General features: G+C 37.5%; 1 protein-coding gene across 1 annotated transcript in view; it reads right to left on the bottom strand.

Moving 5' to 3' along the window:
* Positions 1–21,563, bottom strand: part of NRG3 (neuregulin 3) — a 419,699-nt gene that overhangs the window by 117,754 nt on the left and 280,382 nt on the right. The gene's annotated exons all lie outside the window — the stretch shown is intronic.

The raw sequence follows: 21,563 nt of genomic DNA, 5'->3' as shown, positions 1-21,563 counted from the left end.
TGGACACTTTAATTATAAATGATAGCAACAGGGACTCCTTATCTCCCAAAGCTTTTGCACATCATATAAACAATATGCTCAAATCAGCATCACCACCTTTCATTAGGATTGACAACTGCAGCTTGAATGATGTGATAATGTCAGCAGCAGAATTTATCTGCTCCTTCACGATGTTTCTACTCAGGCTTCCTCTAAAAGTTGCCTTTTGAAATGCTTTTAGTTTAATAAATTAATGCTTCAGTGAGAAGTGCATCTCACCAGCACTGATTCAGGCGTTAGTAAGCACATTTGTGAGAAAATATGTACATTATAAGAACTCCCATCGGACCCAAAAATGTGGTAGAAATCTACAGTAAGAAAAAGATTTTAAAAATCATACAGATATTCTTTCAAAACCTCCCTTTCGGCTTTTCTCCCCGATGGATACAGAGTGCTACTTTGGAGATCAGATCCTTAATGGTACTCACCAATCTATAAAATGACCGACTAGGAAAAAAGGAATTTGGTTCCTATGGCAGTAGTCGTAAGTTAACAAGGAAAAAATGTTCCAATTTATTTTTGAAAAATACAGAATATCCAATTAAAAATGTCCACTAGTCAGAAAAACTGAAGTCTGCATATACTCACGACACTGCTGCATGTACCTTTTGCCTCTGATTATGAAATATCAGAAGTTGCCTCACATCAAACAGAAATTGATCTCCAGTCTTGAGGAGAGTTGGTAGACTTCATTTCAAAGCTTTAGAACAACCTACGTGGTGAGGACATTCTTCTCTTTGCATTAGCATTTTCTATTAACTTTTTGACATACGTTTGTACCCCCCTTGGTGACTATTAGCCTATTACAGACTTACAACTCTCTGTGCCAAACCGTTGGTCTGCAAATCATAAAAGTCTTCATGGCATAGGCTAATTCCACAACTGAAAACTTTGATGCTACGTGTGAAGCTACAGTCAGAGTGGTATCTCCTGGAAGAGCTGTGCTGAATGCTCATCAGCACGTGCAGGTACCCATCAGCCAGGAACAGGCAGAGCAATGCTACAAGTACCCTCACAGCGGCAGGAGCAACCCCTTCCCTTCCTCTCTGATGGCCAACAGAGCACATCTGAGACAGAAGCTCTGCTGCCTTCCCTTCCTTATCACTCCATTCTTCAGACTATCTCACTTCACAGCTGAGGAACAGTTTGTCCCATTTGTTCCAGCTGTCAGATGGCTCATGCAATTAATTTTGGTCCAGCTAATTAATTGCTCATTCCAGAATTCAAGGAGAGAAATTTTGCTACTGTTAGCTGCTAGGATAGATTTGGGGGTCTCTATTCCAATCTTACCATGTCAGGGGCCAAACCAAACATCATGATTTTATTTTTAATAAAGTATTTTTTGTATCTTGCAAAAACGGCAAATGGTACTGTGGATATTTTCACCTCCCAGTTGTTTGCAGGGGTTATATTTTATCAGTTGCAAATAGCAGGTGCTGATAAAATTGGTGGACTCAGAAACAGTCTGATGGGAATCTCCTGTAACTGGCAGACTATCACCCCAGTACAAGACTCTAAGTTAGATGTATTTCTATGTCTTTCTTTTCCCAACTTCATAAGAGTAATGGGTTGGAACAGAATATATCACAAGAGTCACTTAGATTTACAACTTAAAACTCAGCATCCCTGGTACCTGACTGAATTGCACACTGCCACAACTATGCTATGCAGTCTGGAGATAATGATGGGGATGCATTTCTTCTCTTAAAAAGTACTGGCTATAATATTATTTTTATTCTGACTTTATTGTACATATAGTGCTGCTTTTCTCCATCACTATGAAACTGGAACATACAGTAAGCAGCTCATTAACTGACCTGGATGAGTCTAAACTTAACATTTTCACCTACCTGTACACTTCAATGAATTTGAAACAAGAGGAATTTATATTTGTTACATTCAAAATTTAGTACAGAGATGGATGATATATCAAAGAACATAACATTTTTTAATGTAATAACCTAATCTTTAAAGTAACAACTACTATGGCCATACATAGCTTGTTTTTTAAATTATATTAAATTTTTTAGCAAAGATAAGAACTAAATCTTCTAATTTAATTAAGAAATGATCAAATAATAGCAATAACTGCTCTGCCAATATCACCCCAAAGTTCAAACCTTTGTCATTAAATCTTGTGAGACTGAAATCTTGTAGCATATATACTTGACAATTATAATGATACAGTATGATAAAATCTGACCACGTTGTGGCATCCTATAAGCTTTGCTAAGGCATCTGCCATCCATCCTGAACGGGCAGATGTGATAGTTGAGCCCACATTCCCTGACATGCACACATGCTGCTAATGAGCATCACACCTCTAAGGAAAAAAAAAAACCTCAAACAAACACCCAACCCACCACAAAAAAACTCTATTAAAACAGCACTGTAATGTCACATACAGAAGTTCAGGCAAGTCCAGCTGAGGTCATTCAATATTGCCATATGCAGTGTGAATGATCACATTTGTATTTATAGATGTATTAAAAAAGCTGTGAGTAATCAGGGAAATCTTGAAAAATGCTTTAATGCAGCCGACTGTTTCAGAAATGATAATTTCTTTATATGACAAGCAAATGTTTCTTAGATATACCTTTAAAAAAAAAGAAAAAGTAAATGAAACTAGGATAAGCTATTGCTTGCAGTGAAGTGAAAGCTCTGATCTGCATGTGGACTCCTGCAGGAAAGGATGGAAAGGACAATCTAAGCTCCATTCCAGCATCAGAAATCACTTCTGTGCTGAAGTACTGCACTGCATGAGCAGGCTCGGGCACAGGCTTAAGTACAGACCGTGGTGAAGGGCTCTATAAATAGACATTAATTACAGTCTCCTTGCAAAGTAAATACAGAAGAAAGAAAATGGAATTCTCTATTTTGTGTTCAGATTTTCACCAAAATATCTGTATCTGTTGGGGCTCTAGACCAAAAGTATCAACAAGACTGTATTAATGGAATGATTTAAATCCTTCTGATTAAACGGTATGAAAAGAGAATCATAGGTAAAGCTAATGTGCTCGCAAAGAATACATCCTTAAATGATATCCGTTAAATTCAACTAAGATTATTTTATCATTTGTTCTTTACATCTTTCATTGGTAATGTACCTTCTCTAGATTATGTTTTTTAAGGTCACCAAAGACAAACTGCATTGTGCATTGCACGTCACAGAGTCACCCACAACATCCTTAGTGTGTGTGAGAAACACATTTCTCATTCCCAGTGAGAAGGTTTTTTTCTTTCTACTCGAGCATATTTGTGCTTAAGTGTTCAAAAGTAAATAGAGTGTAAGTGTTTATTCAATCCTTCCTCCCCATTATAAATATTAAATAGTATTAAAACACATATATTCTAGTCAAAGAGATCACAGACAGTTTCTCTGGACATTTCTCAGAATTGTTTCTTGTGTATTCCAACCCTATGGAGCTGAGGAAGATTTCAAATAGATGACTGCATCACATACAGGAATAACACAGCACTCCAAATCCCTAGTTTTCAGATGGGACCCACTAGCAAAGTGAGCGGACGCAGAAGGGGGAGTGGCAAATTGCATGTTAAGCAAAGCTGAAGAAAAAAAACATATCTAAAGCAAGCAGGAGAAAGGGAAGGTATTATAAAGAACCTACTTAGAAGAATTAGGGAAGGACATATAAAGCTTAAGGCCAAGAAGCCATTACCATCACAGTTTACATTTTCCCCAAATATTTTGATATAAAGCTCCATATCCCTATTAAACAGAAATATTTTAGTTCTCAAGGGACAGCACTGTACAAAAGGCAGAAGAGAGAGTGGCACCAGCAATCTGCAGAGGCTATGAAAGACATTAATGCTGTGAACCCCCATCTCTTCCCTCCCTCCCTATGATACCACCCATCCATTTGAAATGGGAATGATTATTTTTCTTCCCTAAGCATGGAGATCACATTGTCTTTCACCATACGAAGAAGTATGCATAAAACAGTTCTCTGCACAAAGTCCAGAATTTGGAAACCATAAGATATATGAGTTCTTCTGAAGTGGGATTTTTGAAAATGGCATAGGGGAACCTCAGTTACAGACTACTCCAGAAGACAAAAAACACGATACATCAGGAAAATTAGATTATCCTGGGCAAAAAGTGATTTGTGACACTTTACAGAAATGTCTTAATAGCGCAGTGCCCAAAAGATAAACATATATAAGCCTATAATCGGATTCTAACCTCATAAACAGGAGTTATCAAATTAAAAAAAAAATAAATGAATATTACCTATGAAAAATTAAAGTTAATTTTTGCCGTGTATCTAGACCAAAGCATGTTTCTTTCCACTGGTAAAAGCTATAAAATGACAATCTCAAAAATGCTATGAATGATAGATCTCATAATTTCATTGGATCATTTACAAAGTATTTTCTTATGACACCATTACAGCCATAGTACTGATGATCAGATGCCAGTAAGAGTATATACTGCATCTCTTACTAATTATCTAAGAGAGGGATCAGAGATCATGATAAAGAAATATTCCAGTGGTCTATAATTTTGATCAAGTATTTATTTTCACACACAGAATGCAACACACTTTATCCTGGGTTAGAGAGCCAGTTATGCAATAAATATACAGTAGTAAGCTGTGATGTTGTATAGGCCATTGAGTTGTTCCACAATCCTGCCTGAAATACCCCATAAGCAATGAAAATAATTCCTCTGCTCTGCAGGTAAGGTGAATATAGACTCCTGTGCCCGCATCTAGAATGACCTTAACTGGAATAAAAGGAAATTTATGTTTATTATTGTGATTGTTATTAGGTGAAGATTTTATTCACAGGGGAAGAAAAAAAGTAATCTTAATAGTGAGGGTAGGAGAGGATGTCTTGTCATTTAACATGTGCAGCGAGCCACCATAAGCAGAAAACAGGCTTCCTTGATTCAACAGATTAGATCACTGAATCACAATTGAGAACATTTCTCAGTGGATACCATGCTCAAAGCCAGACAGAAAAAGAACCCTTCATAAAAACTGCTGGTCAGGCACTCACCTGGGAAGTAAGAGATTCACATTCAGGTTTTGGTGTGAAAATGAAGTATTAAAGACTTGAACCCATGTTTTCTATATTGCAGAAATGTCCTGCTCACTTGATTATTATTTATTCTAGGAAGGACTGCTCTTGTATTGTTCTTGGGGGAAAAAAAATAGTCATCAGAGATGTTCCACTTAACTTCAAAATAGATTGGGGTGTGGGCAGAAAGACAATGGGAAAAAAAGTTTCCAACACAGCTCTAACCATGTATGAGCAAAAGTCATGCATTGAGCCTTGGACAGACTTACTACTGTTACAGAGTTTGTAGTGAAATACAAACCAGAAGGAATATTTTAACAGCAAATCAGCTGATGGTTATTAGAGACTTTTCCAGAAATCGTAGAACTTTGGAGGCAAGTTATATATCGAGCAGTGCTAGCTGAGATGACATTTTTCTCTTTGCAAATCTGTTTCTGTAGTTTCACAATGGGAAGAGTTTTTCCAAGTTGACTTGACTTTTCCAATATTGTTTCATAAAAAGATCATGCAACAACTCAGAAGCAAACTGTTAAAGGAAAAGGCTTTTCTTAATTGTGAGACTGACTGTCGGTGGTGGACCATAGGTGCGTGCCGTCTGCTAGCAGTAAGCATGTGGAGCAGGGGGCAGAGATGTGAAGAGGAGGAGGAGGAGGAAGGGTGACAGCCCCTAATACAAAACCAATTACAAAAGCCTACCATAGCAACAGGAGAAATTGCCCTTCAATAATTCCTCCCTTGATCTATTTAACACTAACACATATAATTGAACAAAGCTCAAACTCTTCCTGAAATGAAGCGCTGGACTTTAGAGGTAGATGAAAAAAAACGTGCAGGTTTTCCTCAGTTGTTTCCATGAGTGATATAGTGCATTTAACCCATTGCACTCCAACCTATTATACAGAATCAGTTTTTAGAATATGCTTCTCACTGGCAAGCTCTGGCCTTCTTCCTTGTTTAAAGATGACAAACTGTAGCTATTTTGTAATCAGACTTTTAAAATGCAGCAGTGGGATCTTCCATATGATTTCACTATCTAACACAGCCTTCAGGTCTTGGTTGTGGTAATTTTATTAAAATCAATAATGCAATCATCTAAGTCATACGACCAAAAAAATCCAGTAGCCTCTACTACTTTATATCACTATAGCAAAATAATGTCAATAGCCAAACCATCTAGTTACCTGACATTTACAGATATCATCAGTAAGCAAAGTTGGAAAAGCAAAACCAGATTTTTGACTGCCCTCAGTAACTTCAAATACAAATATCCAGAGGCTTTTAGAACAAAGCAGCAAAATTATACCTGTTGTGCAAAAAACTGTAACAGAGCCAGTCATTAAAAGGTATGTTTAGATAGGGGAGTCTTTACTTTAAAACACTGTGGATTTATGGCTGCAGAAATATGTGCACCTCTACTCCTTGCATAAAGTTCTAGCTTCTACAGTCTATGTTATGCACCAAATACAACCTACTAACTAAAACTAAAATAAAATCAATATAATCAGATAAAATCAACTCAATTAAAATGAATGCATGGCATGATAAAGAACAAAACTGGGGACCCAGTAAGGAATTGATTAAAACCACAGTATTTCTTGCCCACAAACACGAATCCCTTCAGGTGGGAAGGCCAGAATACTTACCAAGGAGACTCACCCCACTCCTCTTTTTTTTTTTTTTTTCAGATTTTTTTTTTCCCCTCTAAAATAATCTCCATAACAGAGATGCCACTTACTGTATAATAGAGGTTTCAAATCAGGGTTTAAACTTACTTTATTTTTTGAAGACCTTGCAATCTATCATGTGATTGAATTAAGATATGTATCTGCCTTTTCTTTTTCTCTTCTTATAGAAATAAGCTTGACTATTGTGTAAAGAAACACAGTTCTTACAGAATGGACAATATCAACTTTAAGGAAAAAAAAGCCCCACTTTTCTGCCAATTTTCTTTTAAAATGTTGTAGCTGTTAAAAATAACTAGAGCAAGTAACCATAAAGGAAATTACATTGAAAAGGCAGCTAAAGAAGGGTATGAAAAGTTTTTTCTTTTCTATGTGATTTGCCCTCGAACCAGGCTAGTTGAAACATCCTAACATCAATATAGAAATTGAATAAAACTTTTTTAAAATCATACTTATCATTGGTATAATACATTCTATTTTTTTCAGTATGCAAACTGTCTGCACATCTCTGAAATATGGAAGTACTATTATGCTTTTGGTGCAAATGGCACAGAGATTAACGGTCACAGCTACAAAAACCGAAGTCATTGCCCAGATTTAGATAACACAACTTTCAACTGTTGACTGCAGTGTTTCAGGATCCTTTAGCCCTGGAGAAACTAGATAGAGATATTTTAGTAAAACCTGATTTCTCTAAATCCTCTGTAGGAACCATTGAACCAAATGAGGCTTTTAGCATTTAAAAGGGAGTTATGTGGATTTGACTTAAATGCCTCATACAAAGTTATGCAGGAACTACTGAATTATCATTCCTCTCCTGCTCTGGATGGTTTTTGTTCTTTGTTTTTCATAAAAAGTAGGTCAGAAAAAGACATAAAAGTTAACAAGAGGTGTCAGTAAAGCCATACATGACAGCAACTAAACTAATGAACATTTCCCTCCCCTCAACAACAGAGGAGTTATGGGGTTTTTTAGTTTGAAGGTGTTTCTTTAAAACAAAGGAACAGTTTCATACAGTTAATCGATGCACAAAGCCCATGCAGAATTGTTACATAGTGGTTCTAGACTACATTATTCACTTGAAACTTAGGTTAGGTTTTGTATCCAAAGATAAATTTCCTGTATTATTGATAGTCACTTGGTATCAAATTTACTTGTAGTATATCTACATGCAGGTCAACATTTCACACTAATACAAAGGCTTTAGGCTTTTCATGGAATAAGAATTATCTTGACCCACTGAAATCCTTAAGAAATTATTTCCCCCTTTGTTTCCATAATACATATATCTGGGTACAAGTTTTATGCATAGCAATTTAAAGAGGCAACTTAGGAATTGACTGTGATTTAGTTTCAACAATCAGATCAAAGATTGAAAAAAGGTTTTGCATTTAGTTTTTTGGTGCAGCAAGCATGTGAAAATTTGAAGAGGATTCAGTTACAAGTCAGTACGAGGTAGCCAGGATAAGGATACAGTCACATTTCATACCCTAGCGAGTTCTGTATAATCACATACGTAGAAGGCACTAGGATCTAGACAGACCTACTTATGCTGCTTTCCAATCAAAATCAATGTATTTATTTGAATCCATATAAAATAGACAGATGCTTAACTTCAGTGCTGAATGGAGCCTAGCTGACATAAGCCTCCATTTCTGGGCTGCTACCGCATCTATTATGTATGTTAAATCTTTTTATGTGGCTTCAAAGAAAACAAAATAGACAAAGCAACATCTTTTACTACTGAGCTATCTAGGATTAATCCCATGATTTCAAGAGATGACTTCCTCTCATGTCCTCTGTACTTCAATTTCCATTATATATTTTAACAATGGAATTTCTAGTTTTGAAGTCCTTTGTTTCTCTTTCAGCTGGAGAACAGTCTCAAAGTAAGAATGTATTCAGGAACTATGAAACACAAGCACATTGGGTTGACTAGAGAACAGTCATTGCAACCATCATCTGGATTGTTCAATCATCAACAGAAATTAAATCTTTCCTTCTTCGTTCTTAGCTCAGCAATACAGAGCAGTAGCCTACTGGTGTTGGAGAAAAATTCAAATCCGATAGCACTACAGCACTCTGCTGCAAAAAAACGGCTAGAAATACAAACACACCACAGACAGAATTGGGCAGAAGCAGTCATCAAAAATAAATAGAGAGGCCAAGACTGATGAGCATTTACATGCCAAAATAACCTTCCTGTAGAAGAAATCTAAGAATCCTTCTAAAGTATCACCAAATGTTTAGCTCTTGACATATTTCAACAGACAAGAAAGAAGGAACAAAGATGTAAAACTTCTAAGATTAAGACTAATATTAAATAAAATGATAGAAAATGCAGAAACTTTACTAAAGCAGGGTATGGAGGAGCACTTTTAACTTTTATTTTCACAATAAAACTGGATTTGGAACAAGACTGGGAAAAGTAATCAAGAACACGCCGTCAGTGTTGACAAGCACAAGGTCACATTCACCTTATGCTAAATCTTCTAAAATCACAGTGCCAGGAGACTTACCCTTGCTTATACCAATTAGAAAATCATGCTTAGTATCAGCTCAATTTTTCACAGCTGTGCTCTATTAAAATAAAATGTTATTAGGTCAACAAGTGATAACTTTTACTTTCATACACTTCATTCCATCTAAGCAGTTCTTATGGTACTTTATGACTGTCTAGGTCAGACAGCAATGGACAGGCAACACGATATTTTTGTGATATAAGTCTTGATCATTAAAAAAAAAATATACTACTCCAAATCAAATAAAATAGCAGTATCTGGAAAAATCTTTTTGAAAAGATAAAGACGTGAATGGGCTTAACCAACAGTTTTCATTTTAAGATTTTTTTCTGTTGTTTAACTTTTTTTACTTTATATTAGTGCTGAAATAAGGAAACTTACGGTCTGTGTAGCATAAACAGTCCTGAGTGCCAGTATTAACTCCAAGATCTGCAAATGCTAGCTTACATTCAGTAGAGGCAGGCAAACGTTTAACAGGGTCTTTCAGCAGCAACCATGGGAAAGACTGCACATCAGAACAGGAATTTCTCTGTTCCCTTTGCTTTTTGACACAAAATTTTAAATCTGACTTGTAACAGGAGAAAGTTGCCACAGCTTGTTCACTCTAGTAGTTCAACACAAGTTCATCTCATCTATCCATACCAAACCACCTTACCTACGGCAACACCTTGACCAGCCTCAGAGCACAATGCAATAATACTGCCCCGGCCTATTCTTTATTTTTCCAATTTAACTCAGCAGAAAGATCAACACGGACTTTCCTAGTCCATGTCATAGCATAAAAAAAAAATAAAATATAAATTTCCTCCTCTCCAACAACAAACTTCAATCTGTAAGACAGAAAAGCATTGGAAACTGTCTTCAAATACCATCTAATAAACAAAATGTTTAGTCAACTAACTGAGCAATCATTTCTCTGCTATTTCAGATTTAACCAACCAGAAAAAGTGAAAAGCTTTGCTTAGGTTTTTCCACAACATACCTCTGCTGTGTAATAAATGATTTACTATGGATGACAAATGAATATAGTCTTCCATTATGTATGGCATTCATCAGCTATGAGAAAGCTTTTGAATAAATAGAAAGTGATTTCATACCATATTCAAAGCCTCATGCAGCTAAGGCACAGATGAAAGCCACATTCAATACTTGAAAAAAACAAATGAAAATGAGACCTTTGCTTTACATCATGTCTGCCCAAGATTATCATCTCTATAAAACCTCTTCAAAACTCTTCTTGAAAACATCTTTCAGGGACTGGACATAGGTAGGAAAAAAGATGTCTGAAAATCATTAAAGAAAGAACTAAAAGATGTAAGATTTGTAGATGTCATTGGTAGGAACTCACCTCACTTTCAAGTGGTCATTTGTTAAAGACAGCAATTAAAACAGTAAGTGAGGCAATTCTAAAGAGGTGCAAAATCACTGGTAAGTAGCGTTAACAGGTTTGCTGGTTGTGTTTCTTTTTGCAGTTGCGTCCCGCACATATTACAAACTCAATATTGAAGTCTTTTGCTTCCAGCTACTTAACAAAAGCAACAGCCCTGGACTTTTTTCAAAAACTTTCAAATGTGTTCTTTATTTTGTTTCATTGAGTATTTCCCAATTCAAAAATAGATCCAAAAAATATTCAAAGAAAATCTGCTTCAAGCCCAAGCTAGAAGTACAATGGATCCTTTGCTTATCATCAACAAAATCATGCAAGATTTCCAGTCAACCCTGTAGATTCAAAGAAATTTTACAAATTTCTGTAAAAATTTCTAATTCATTTTTTGAACAAATTTTAAAATACACATAGGAACTCAGATGCTTGTCTAGTAATAATATCTATACGGAATAATGCTTGTCACAGACTCCTCTTCTAAACAGCTCAAGGCCATATCAAGCCAATGCTTATCTACAGAGACAGAGTGCTTCCGATAGACACTCAGCCCCCCTCAGTAATTCAGTGAGGTATTTGTGTTGTACCTGGTTTTATACCTGATTTGGAAAGAATAATTGAAGCCACTCTGGAGGTGCCAGTTAAAATACCCTTAACTACTAACAGATGGTCTACACAAATGATGCCCTCTCACTTTATGGCAGGAAATATACATGCCTCTGCAACTGTTTTTTATATGATCAGCACACATCGCATTTTATAGACAAGTACAATTTGACATGCAACGTAATTACCTAGTGAAGTTCAAATAGAGAAACATTTTCCAAAATAACTCTTCCTTAGCATATTAAGTATAATTTAGAACCCAGAAAATGAACGATGTTAAAATTCAAGCAAGCCATTTTCTGGAGATATTTAAAGCTGCTAACTGAAAACCTCCAAATCTTTGAAGTTGCCCCATTATACAGAAAGATTCAGTAACAAGTCTTGCATGGAATAATTTTTCCCTGAAGAGACAACTATATGTATTGTAATGAGATTATAGCATATGTATCACTATGTAAATTTAGCATATAACTAGCAGCAAAAGCTCTCCTGCTAATGGATCAACAGCTTACCAGTCAGTAAAAGTCTTGGGGTCAATTGACTAAATCTAGCAAATTTAACTCCTACAGAAGGCAGGAAGCTGCAGCCTTCATCTCATTATAGCACCTGTTATGACATAAGCAATCCGCTGGCTTAAAGCTTCAAAATATTCAATGAAGACTCCAGCCCAAAGCTGTTCTGAGTTTACTCTGCTCTCTCTTTAGTTCAGTGGCAAGAGAAAAGTCTGTAGGAGCTCATACTGGAGAAGCCAAACCTGCAACAGGAACAGTGCCATCACCAAGGAAAAAAAACAGTTACCTTATCATCCATATAAAATGCAGATGGACTTCCACGGGAGCAATATGGGAAGACCCGTACTACATTAAATAAGCAGAAAAGTGACCTAACAAAAAAACCCACAAAAAACCTCCAAAAAACCCAAAACAAACCAAACCACAAAACCCCAAAATCAAGCCACAAAAACACACTATGGTTTACACAAAATTTTGTTGGAACAAGGAAAAACATGCCCTCTTTGTTCCACTGTGAAATCTTGACCTGAAGCTTTCTTAATTAGTTTCTTGCTTGTGAGCGAAAAGAACCCACATCATTAAAAGTATAAGTGATTTGAGCATTTTTGTCCACAAGTTATTAATGGAAGTTTATAAAGTTTCACCAGCCAACGTATCTGTAGTTTAGTAGGGTCTGGATGAGTATGTTTCTGATACAGGATGTATATTAAGTGCAAGAAATTCCATCTGACTACTGACAGTACCTGACCCATCAGTGACATCATTTTTCATTTGTGGAAAATGGAATCTTTTCCATTGGAAAACAAGGAACGCCAATTTAGTAACTGTAAATAGTAACACAATTCTAGGCTATGAATTCAGCTCAACTTTCTTTTTTTGCAGCTGTGTTCAAGAATATTTTAAAATTATAATTATTTCATTTCTTCTTGTGAACATGTCTGGTACTCCACTATCCATCAGTTGTGGAGGATTTGTTTACATGACACCAAGTCTTGTAACAATGTATTTTAGCGCAATTATTTGCTATACAGCATCAAATTTCCAAGATTTTTAAAACATAGATTTTCTTCAGTATGAAGGACTGAACCACACCAAAGCCTAAGGATGTCAGGATGTGAAAAAAGAAAAATCAGGATAACGTTTGTTTCCTCAGCTTGCATTTAAAAGTCATAATTCAGTTACCTGACAAGTCTTGATTAACACAAATATCACTGAAATAGTTGGAGACATACTGATGAATACCAGCTATGCATTATTTTGAAGAAATATAGGCCTTATTTTAAGAAGAATGACCCAATATAATAGATACTGCTAATAGAAAACATTTCTAACAAGGGTGGCGAATGGTTTTAAAAAAATTATAGCAGAGATGAAAGCATAGCATTTATTTCTGATTCCAGTATTTTAAAAAGCTATTTTTAATACATTACCTCCAAGTACGTTAACTACCCAAAACACATGATAGACACACCACAAGTAGGGACAAATTTAAGCTGTTCTATGTCCATTTTAATACTTGCCCAATCCACAAAGCAGCTCTCTGGCTGACAGAATTCTCACTACTGGTTATGTGCTACCGCACAGGAATCCAAAACATGTTATTTCATGGTTACTTGTGGGCAGAAAGCAGTATAAGCAGGTCATTTTAATTTGCTGGCTTTCTTGCAGCTTCTGTAAGAGCAGCAGAAAAAGAAACATTTGAGCGAAGGGAGCTCCTAAGAATTGAGTCAGTATTTTACACCCAGGCTAACACTACTGAGAGGAGTAAGTACTTCCTGGCAGTTCTCTGCAAAATGCCAAACTCTCTTACATGAAGGTAAATGAAGTGCTTAAATTCAAGCAAATAAATGGAAGGTACATGAAAAATAATTATTTATCAAAGAGCAAAGCACTCCCCAAAAGACCTGCTACATTTGAGTTGATAATTTGCGTCTCTTCCCAGTACTGGTTTTAGAAATAAGGAGTTGCATGAAAAGTCACCCATGATCTGCCACCACCTGCCAAACCACACAAAAAAGAAAACTTTTGAGAATTGGAATATTACTAAATAATGGTAACTCCAACAGGTAGCACTGATCAGACCTGCTTGCTGCCAGAAAATACTGGTCATGCATACAAGACTCTTGCTTGAGTCTATTTTCAAAGTAATGGCAGCTGTGGGCAATAATCAGGAAAGTCATTATGTCCCATTTAAGATAATTTTGTAGATTACAATTAGTCTCTGACAAGACATCCCTATGAAACTCAAGAAATAAATTTGCTTCTCTTGAATTCCTAATCATAAATCAACTGAAGTCAGTAACGTGTTTCTGATAATTCTCTTCTGAATTCAGGTGAAAGAAAAGTGGCAGCGCTCATACTGCCTCTAGACAGTGCTACCAAATTTTTCTTGTCACATAAACACAAAAAGAGCAGAACAGGTCATTCTGATCTTATTCATTCTTATTTCAAAGGAAATAAATACCGAAGACTAAAGCCTTTATGAGGAAGAAAGCAGAGGATGCCTGCTCCTGGAGCCCCACTGCTCTCCTCCTGGGTGACCTTCAGCCAACCACGTAATAGTGGTACCACTCGCAAGGCGGCTGTGACAGCAGCAGGGTAGGATCAGCACAGCCTTCCCCTCAGCTTGAACTTTGTGAGGAGGAGTTATCCAAAAAACCCACAACAATGGTGGTAATGTAAGCATCAAAGCTATACAGGTGATAAAATAAATATACCTTTGTCATTTTCTGCAGAAAGCAGAAATCGTGCATTGCCGAACTCATTCACCTCAGCATGATTTTCTTCAGAGAAAAAAATATTGAGCTCTCCTAAACAACAGAGCTACATTAAATAAACATGCATTAAACATTGGTTATAAGGAAAATTAGGATATTCTCATGTCCTTTCTAAATTTAACTTCCACAATATATGTCAAAGACGAACACAGCAAATCTTGCCATTCCCATCCAGTTTCATGCAGGACACGAGTTCCTTTCCAGCAACAGGATATAGAGGCTTCTTGTAATTTGGAGCACAGCACTGGTTTTGGCTAGGACAGAGCTAGTTTTCTTCCCAGTAGCCAGTGTGAGGCCGTGCTTTGGATGCGTGCTGGAACAGGGCTGACAGCGCAGGGCTGTTTGGTTACTGCTGCGCAGAGCCTGCCCGGAGCCGAGGCCCTTTCTGCTCCTCTCACCGCCCCACCAGCGAGGGGCTGGGGGGCACCAGGAGCTGGGAGGGGACACGGCCGGGACAGCTGACCCCCGCTGACCCAAAGGGGTGTCCCATACCGTCTGGCCTCATGCTCAGCACGTAAAGCTGGGGAAGAAGGAGGAAGGGGAGGACATTCACAGTGATGGCGTTTGTCTTCCCAAGTCACCATTACGCATGACAGAGCCCTGCTTCCCTGGGGACGGCTGAACATCTGCCTGCCGATGGCAAGTAGTGAATGAATTCCTTGCTTTGCTTTGCTTGCATGTGCAGCTTTTGCTTTACCTATTAAACTGCCTTTATCTCAACACAGGAGTTTTCTCAGTCTTACCCTTCCAATTCTCTTCCCCATCCCACTGTGAGGGAAGCGAGCAAGTGGCTGCGTGGGGCTGAGTTGCCGGCTGGGGTTAAAGTATGACAAGTAACAAGGGAGGAAAGCCTTGCCTGAACGACCTCTGAGGCTGAACGGTGAGTGCAGACATTGTGGATGTCAGCTAAACCATACACGTGACAAGGCCAGCACAGGTATGCTAACTCAGACATGCACACTTCTACCGTTTCAGCTTCAAGGCTTTCACCATTCTTCCTCTTTTGTTAGTCCTAATGCTAGTATACTCAGAGAGATTCAGAGGCAAGACTCTCCAGATCAATTTGGAGCCAATCTGCACAGAAACAGGTGTTTCTGGAAAAAGCCTGGTCCCTCCTACACCCACCCTCCCCCTGTTTTCCACCTGGGAAGACTAGGATAGAAGTACTCAGCAAACCAGAGCAACTGTCAGGGTTGCTCTTATGCACAGCATCCCAACAACGAAACTGCAAACAGCACAGCCTAGGGCCCTGCAGGTACAAGGGCCAGTTGGGTGCCCCAAAAGCACTCTGAAACCATGAGAGTTTTACATCTGACCCACTCTTCAACATGTCGAAGAGATGGCACTAGTACCTTTTTAAGTTACAGATTAGTTATATTTCACTGTCAGGACAACCACCGTGAGAACCCACTTCAGTCTCATCCTTCTTCCTCTCTTAAGACTTTGTTCAATTTTGTAAACATCTCAGAAACCAAATGTTTTGTTGTTGAAGTATAACGTTATTCTAGTTTATTCAAATACTGTTTATATCATGAAACAGTAGCACACAGCTCAACAGAGACTATTACCCACATACTTGCTGAGCTGTTTGGTAGAGTTAGGCAGCCAGAGGTGTGCTCCACGATGCAGCAATTATTTCATTAGGAGTAACCGAGTTAGCTAATCAAAGGTTAGCTTGGATGTTTCTTCACTTGTTTGTTACAGACTATTCTGAATGATGTATTGCCATCCCTGATATTTTCACATTTTACTGGTATTTCTCCCTTCATAACTGCACAACTAAATAACTACATTAATATATAAACATTGATTATTCAAAAGTCAGTCCAGCCCTGCAATGAAACATGTTTATCCCCCTTTTGTGCACAGAATATAAATCTTTTCATCTATCAAGTACGACTGGAATTATTACTCTACAAACCCATCATCGTTATAAGTTTACCTATGCCTCTAATGAGGTGGATTCCCCACCCCCCGTTCCCTCGTGGTATGAATTTGGTAAGTTCCTTTAATCAGCACACAGATCACAAAATAAAAAATGACCAGCCTTGCTTTTTCCAATAATAACCAAAGAGCCTTTTCCTTTTTGGTTGTCTTTACTGCCTTTCAAATTTATTAGAAATGAGATGCTCATTAATTTTATTTTTACCAGCTAAGTGTCTTTCTACCCAGGAGAGAACCTTTCTGAAAAATATTTTCGCCATATTTTGCTTATTGCCCTGATAATGTTGGCTCTTCCTGTTAGACGTATCCGCCCCTTTACTCCCTTCCACACTTAAATGATCTACATGGTAAATATAATTTGGATTCTATCCTGTAAAGATGATTTATAATATATTCTGCATACAAAACAATGCTTATGTTTTGAAATATAGAAAAAGAATAAAACTTGTTTTAGAGCTATGCTAGTCCATTCCCACAGAGAAAAGGTAAGATGGTAATGCTTTATTACATCCACTTGAAGAGCTAAAACCCCCACAGTTCTTGAGCCCTAGTATGTTCCTCCTGAGTGTTTAGTGGGACAAAGAACTTTTCAAACTGTATGACTATGAATAATATTTTAAAGAAACTGAAAAGATAACCAGCTTAAATCAAGTGGGGGAATCCATACACTTGCAGTTTAAAATATCCTTTTAATTTACCTCATATAATTTTGAGTTCAAGATCTGAGAGGAAAGAAACACGTTTCACTTGAACCTGGTGTCCCTTTTCAATCTATTTTGTGCTAATCAGTAAGCATTCACATGGGATTTACAGTGAAATGTTTTCATTTGATTTGAGAGCAAATTAAAAAAAGGTACTCTGATGCAGTAGAGATTGATATGGCAGTGTTACCAACTTAAAGCTAGCAAAAGGATTAGTCATCTGAAGTCTTAAAAACATTAAGGAAGATACATACTGCTGTCCTTTCCTTTTATACGCTTACTGAACTTCTTAAAGATTGCACTATTGATTTAAACCCCTGTTTTTTAAAGCCATGTTCTCATTAATTTGTTTTGGTTTTAATGTTCCTCAAGAGTAGGAATAAAACAACATGAGTGAAACCAGATGTATTGGGGGCAAAAATCATGTTAAACCTGAGCTAGAAATCAGCATTTTAAAGCCTCAGGTTAACATAATCTAATGTGATGCATGAAATTAAGTACTTCAGTTTGTTCTTAGTAATTTTGACATGTCAACTCCTGACTTTAACATTTACCTTACATAGCCTAATTACTAGCTAAATGCTCAAAAAACCACCACCAAAAAATCTAAACTCATCCTGGCTTCTAATACTTAGGAAACTGACATTATTCCATTCATTTCAGAATACATTTCATGCATTCCAAAGAATATGGGTACTATACATCACAAAATCACTATTAATAAGCATATCTGCATTTGTTTTAGAAGTTAAACAGATAAAGATATTTTTGTGTATTGCGAATATTTTCAAGACTCTCATCTTTTGATGGCAATCATAAACACAAGAAAATTGTTCACCTACATCATCTACAAAAACATGTTCTTGGTTTCATAAATAATGGTTTTCCCAGATAAAGAATATAAAATTATGCCTTATTTAAGCAAACTCAACCTGCAAAGATTTACAACTTAATATAAAGGCTTCTGTCTCTAGAGTCATATCATGGAAAATTAAATCCATCAATCCTGAAAAATGTTTTTCTTTTTTACTTCAGATTCTACTAGAGTCAGGAAAAAAGTTTCAAGTAATTAGCAGAGTTTTGCGTATCTATCACTGCTAATAACCTGAGTCCCAGAGTGCTATGAAAGTGAATCAATTAAATGAATAAACAAAATAGGAGTCACAGGACAGAACTGCTTCCTTCAGCACCTTCCTGGAGTTTGCTTTTGGAAGACCAAGGCCTTTCTCACTCCTCCTTTCCCTCCACCTTTCTGAACCTTGCACCAGTTCCTACACCTGGGAAAAAGAGAATCCCTGCTAGGAAGTTTAGAACTCTTCTCCTTTATTTCTTGGAAGCTGGATTCATTCTTAACCTCCTCTATTCTACAGGTTTAACAATCTGCCTCAAAGCCAATATATCCTCTGAAGTGTTCTGGATCACCTAGATCGCCTAGATTGATCCAGAATTTCAACTCCCAAAGATACTTTCTTGGAAGAATACCACGTATGAAATTTCATCAGCAAAGTCAATACTGCAACAGAGCAGCTACACGGTGATTAAAGCATAGGCATGTCTGACATGAGGAGGGGCTGAGAGAGCTGGGATTGTTGAGCTTGAAAACAAGGATCAAGGGGAATGTTATTGATGCACAGAAATACTGGGGTGGGGTGGGATGGGGTGTGTATGGGGTGACTACTGCAGAAGACAGAGACAGACTCTTCTCAGTGATACCCAGTGAAAAGACAAGAGAAAATGGGAATGCATTGAAATATCAGAGACTCCACTTAAACATTAAACCCCCACCACTTCACTGTGAGGGTGGCAAAACACTGGAGCAGGTTTCCCAGAGTATCAATCCCTTGAGATATTCAAAAGTCAAGTCGACAGTCCTGAACAACCTGCTGTAACTGACCCTGCTCAAGAGGGGGCTGGACTAGATGATCTGCAGAGGCTTCTTCCCACATTAACAATTCTGTGATAAACAAAAAGATAAGTCATCTGAGAATGACAAGACCTCCCACTGTATTAAAAAAAAAAACAACAAACAAACAAAAAACCCACCAAACAAACCCCCCCAAACCCACAACAAAATTTCTACAAATGTAATCCTTTCTAGAGAAGCAGAATTTACCTGAAACCCAGCATATTTCCTAAATCCCAGTATAATTGTCAATGATCATTCAGCATCATGAGAGACAGGTTAGAGGAAAACAGATTTCCATACCCAAAAACAACATTCTCTGCTTTCTAAATGAAGTGCTCATATGAGTCATGGAAATCAATCATACAGGCTCCTTTACTTACTAAAGAAAGATCTAGGACCTATATATAGACATTGTTTTCTCCTCGCCTTGCCCTAAAGCTTGAGGTCTAGTTTCATCATCTGTGCTTTAAAAGTAACTCACCTCACTTAGAGATATAATACAGAGAGTAAACGACATAAATGAAATGCCATGTGTGAGCTGATTATATTAGTTTCATTTTTCATCTTTTTTATAAAAACATTTGAAGACTTTTGACCTTTTTATCCTATTTTGATTGATGTAGTAAATTGTACCCTGGGGAGACAAAAAAGAGGAAGCAAGAGCTAAATCAGAGACAGAGGCAAAGCAGAAGATTGCATACAGCTTGGAAAAAGCACTTTACAGAAAAGCAGATGGCTGTTAAAACCAAGACGTTCTGAAGTCTAGCTGACGTGGTCTGTACTAATTCACTATTGGAAAGCAATTACCAAAAATATCAGTACAATCAAGGGTTTGTAAAACATTGCATCTATTTTTTCAACTACCTCTGTCAGAGGCTTACTGATTTTTTTTTGTTCTTGAGACACTTATTTCAACAGTCACCCATAACTTCTTTCCGTATGTATGTGGGTTTCAGAAAAAGCAGAGTCTTTAATGATTCATAAAAGTGAAGCAGCACTAATTAGATTACAACGAGAATACAGAAAAAACAGTTTTGAGGTTCAGTCTATATAAGTGAGCTTATTTAAGCCTTCCATCTTCCTTGGGAAGAAGGAACATGTATATGGGACAAAGATTTATCAGAGGAAGTGGAAAATGAAGTAAGAATTAGTCACAGGACTTCTATTCCAAAGTAAAGCCTCAATTATTTTTTTCCCCAACACCTTTGATTCCAACCAGTATCCAACATTACCTTAACTATAAGTGGAGAATCAAATTTATTACAAATCTCTTCTATTGCTCCTGTATTCTCAGTTGGAAAGGATAACTCTTGTGCTTCCATTCACAGGTTTTCATAAGGAAAGGGTACGTGCGTAGATGTGGATAGTATGTGATAATGTCCTGAGTTTAGCTGGTATCATGCCATACTTCTCACCTAGCTACAGCTGAATTAAAAGGCAATTGGAATGATTACTACTCTTTTCTACAAAACTGAAGCTTGCCTAGCAGTCAAACATAACATAATGCAAGCCACCTTACATACATTAAGCACAGAATCCATTTGCCGTGCCCAACTCCCTACCATACCTCAAAAATTTTTAAAACCCATGCTAACTTCCAGCTACCACAACCTATACTACGCTACTACATAACAACCTGGCACAGCCTGGGCTTTCTGGAGGAGGACAAACATCAGTACTCTCTAAAGACTTTCTGCACTCTAATCCCCTTACTGGTTTAGCACTTACTCTTCCCTCCCCAACCCACCACAGATGTTTAAGTAACCCTTACATGACCCAACATTTCTCTAATTCAATTTTGGAGGGACAATATTACTCCTAAAGCATTCTGTTCTACTTACTGATACAGCCACAAAAACTGCCATCTGGTGGTGGGATTTCAGTTAATTAAATCAATGTTTCGAGATTTCTGGCCATCTGGTGAGACGATAAAACTCCCTTGCTAGGGCAGAGAGGAAACATGCCCAGCTGTGCCGCATGTACTTACCAGTACGACGCCTCTTGTGTGAAACCAGTTCTTCGCTCCCAGAGCTTTCCTGACAGGCAGACTGGCAAGACCTTCCTGAGAGGAAGAAGCTGAGGCTGCGGCTACTCAGGCTACTCTGAAGTAGAATTCATGCTATGGCCACCTTGGCTTAGAAACTTAGAAAGCCAGCAGCTCAAATGGGCAAGTCTCTGTAGGTGGAACAAAGTCTAAAAACTAAAGCATAGTATGGACTGTGTACCCACACCTCTCATGGGAACGCCAAGTTTTCAGAATCCAATACAAATGCAAAGACCGAGCCACCAGAACGATCATCTGATTTTGATATCTTCTCCTACAGCCTATACACCGTGTTATGAGGCTAACACCACTCAGAACGCTCTTGTTAATTATTTCTGATTTCCTTCGGTGCTGCAGGGCTCTCTTCCGACTTGGTGTGAGTCAGAACCCCCTCCATCAGTAAAATAAA

This window comes from Falco rusticolus, chromosome 9 (genome assembly GCF_015220075.1).
Source record: "Falco rusticolus isolate bFalRus1 chromosome 9, bFalRus1.pri, whole genome shotgun sequence".
Lineage (NCBI taxonomy): Eukaryota > Metazoa > Chordata > Aves > Falconiformes > Falconidae > Falco > Falco rusticolus.
This window is presented reverse-complemented; position numbering and strand designations above follow the sequence as displayed.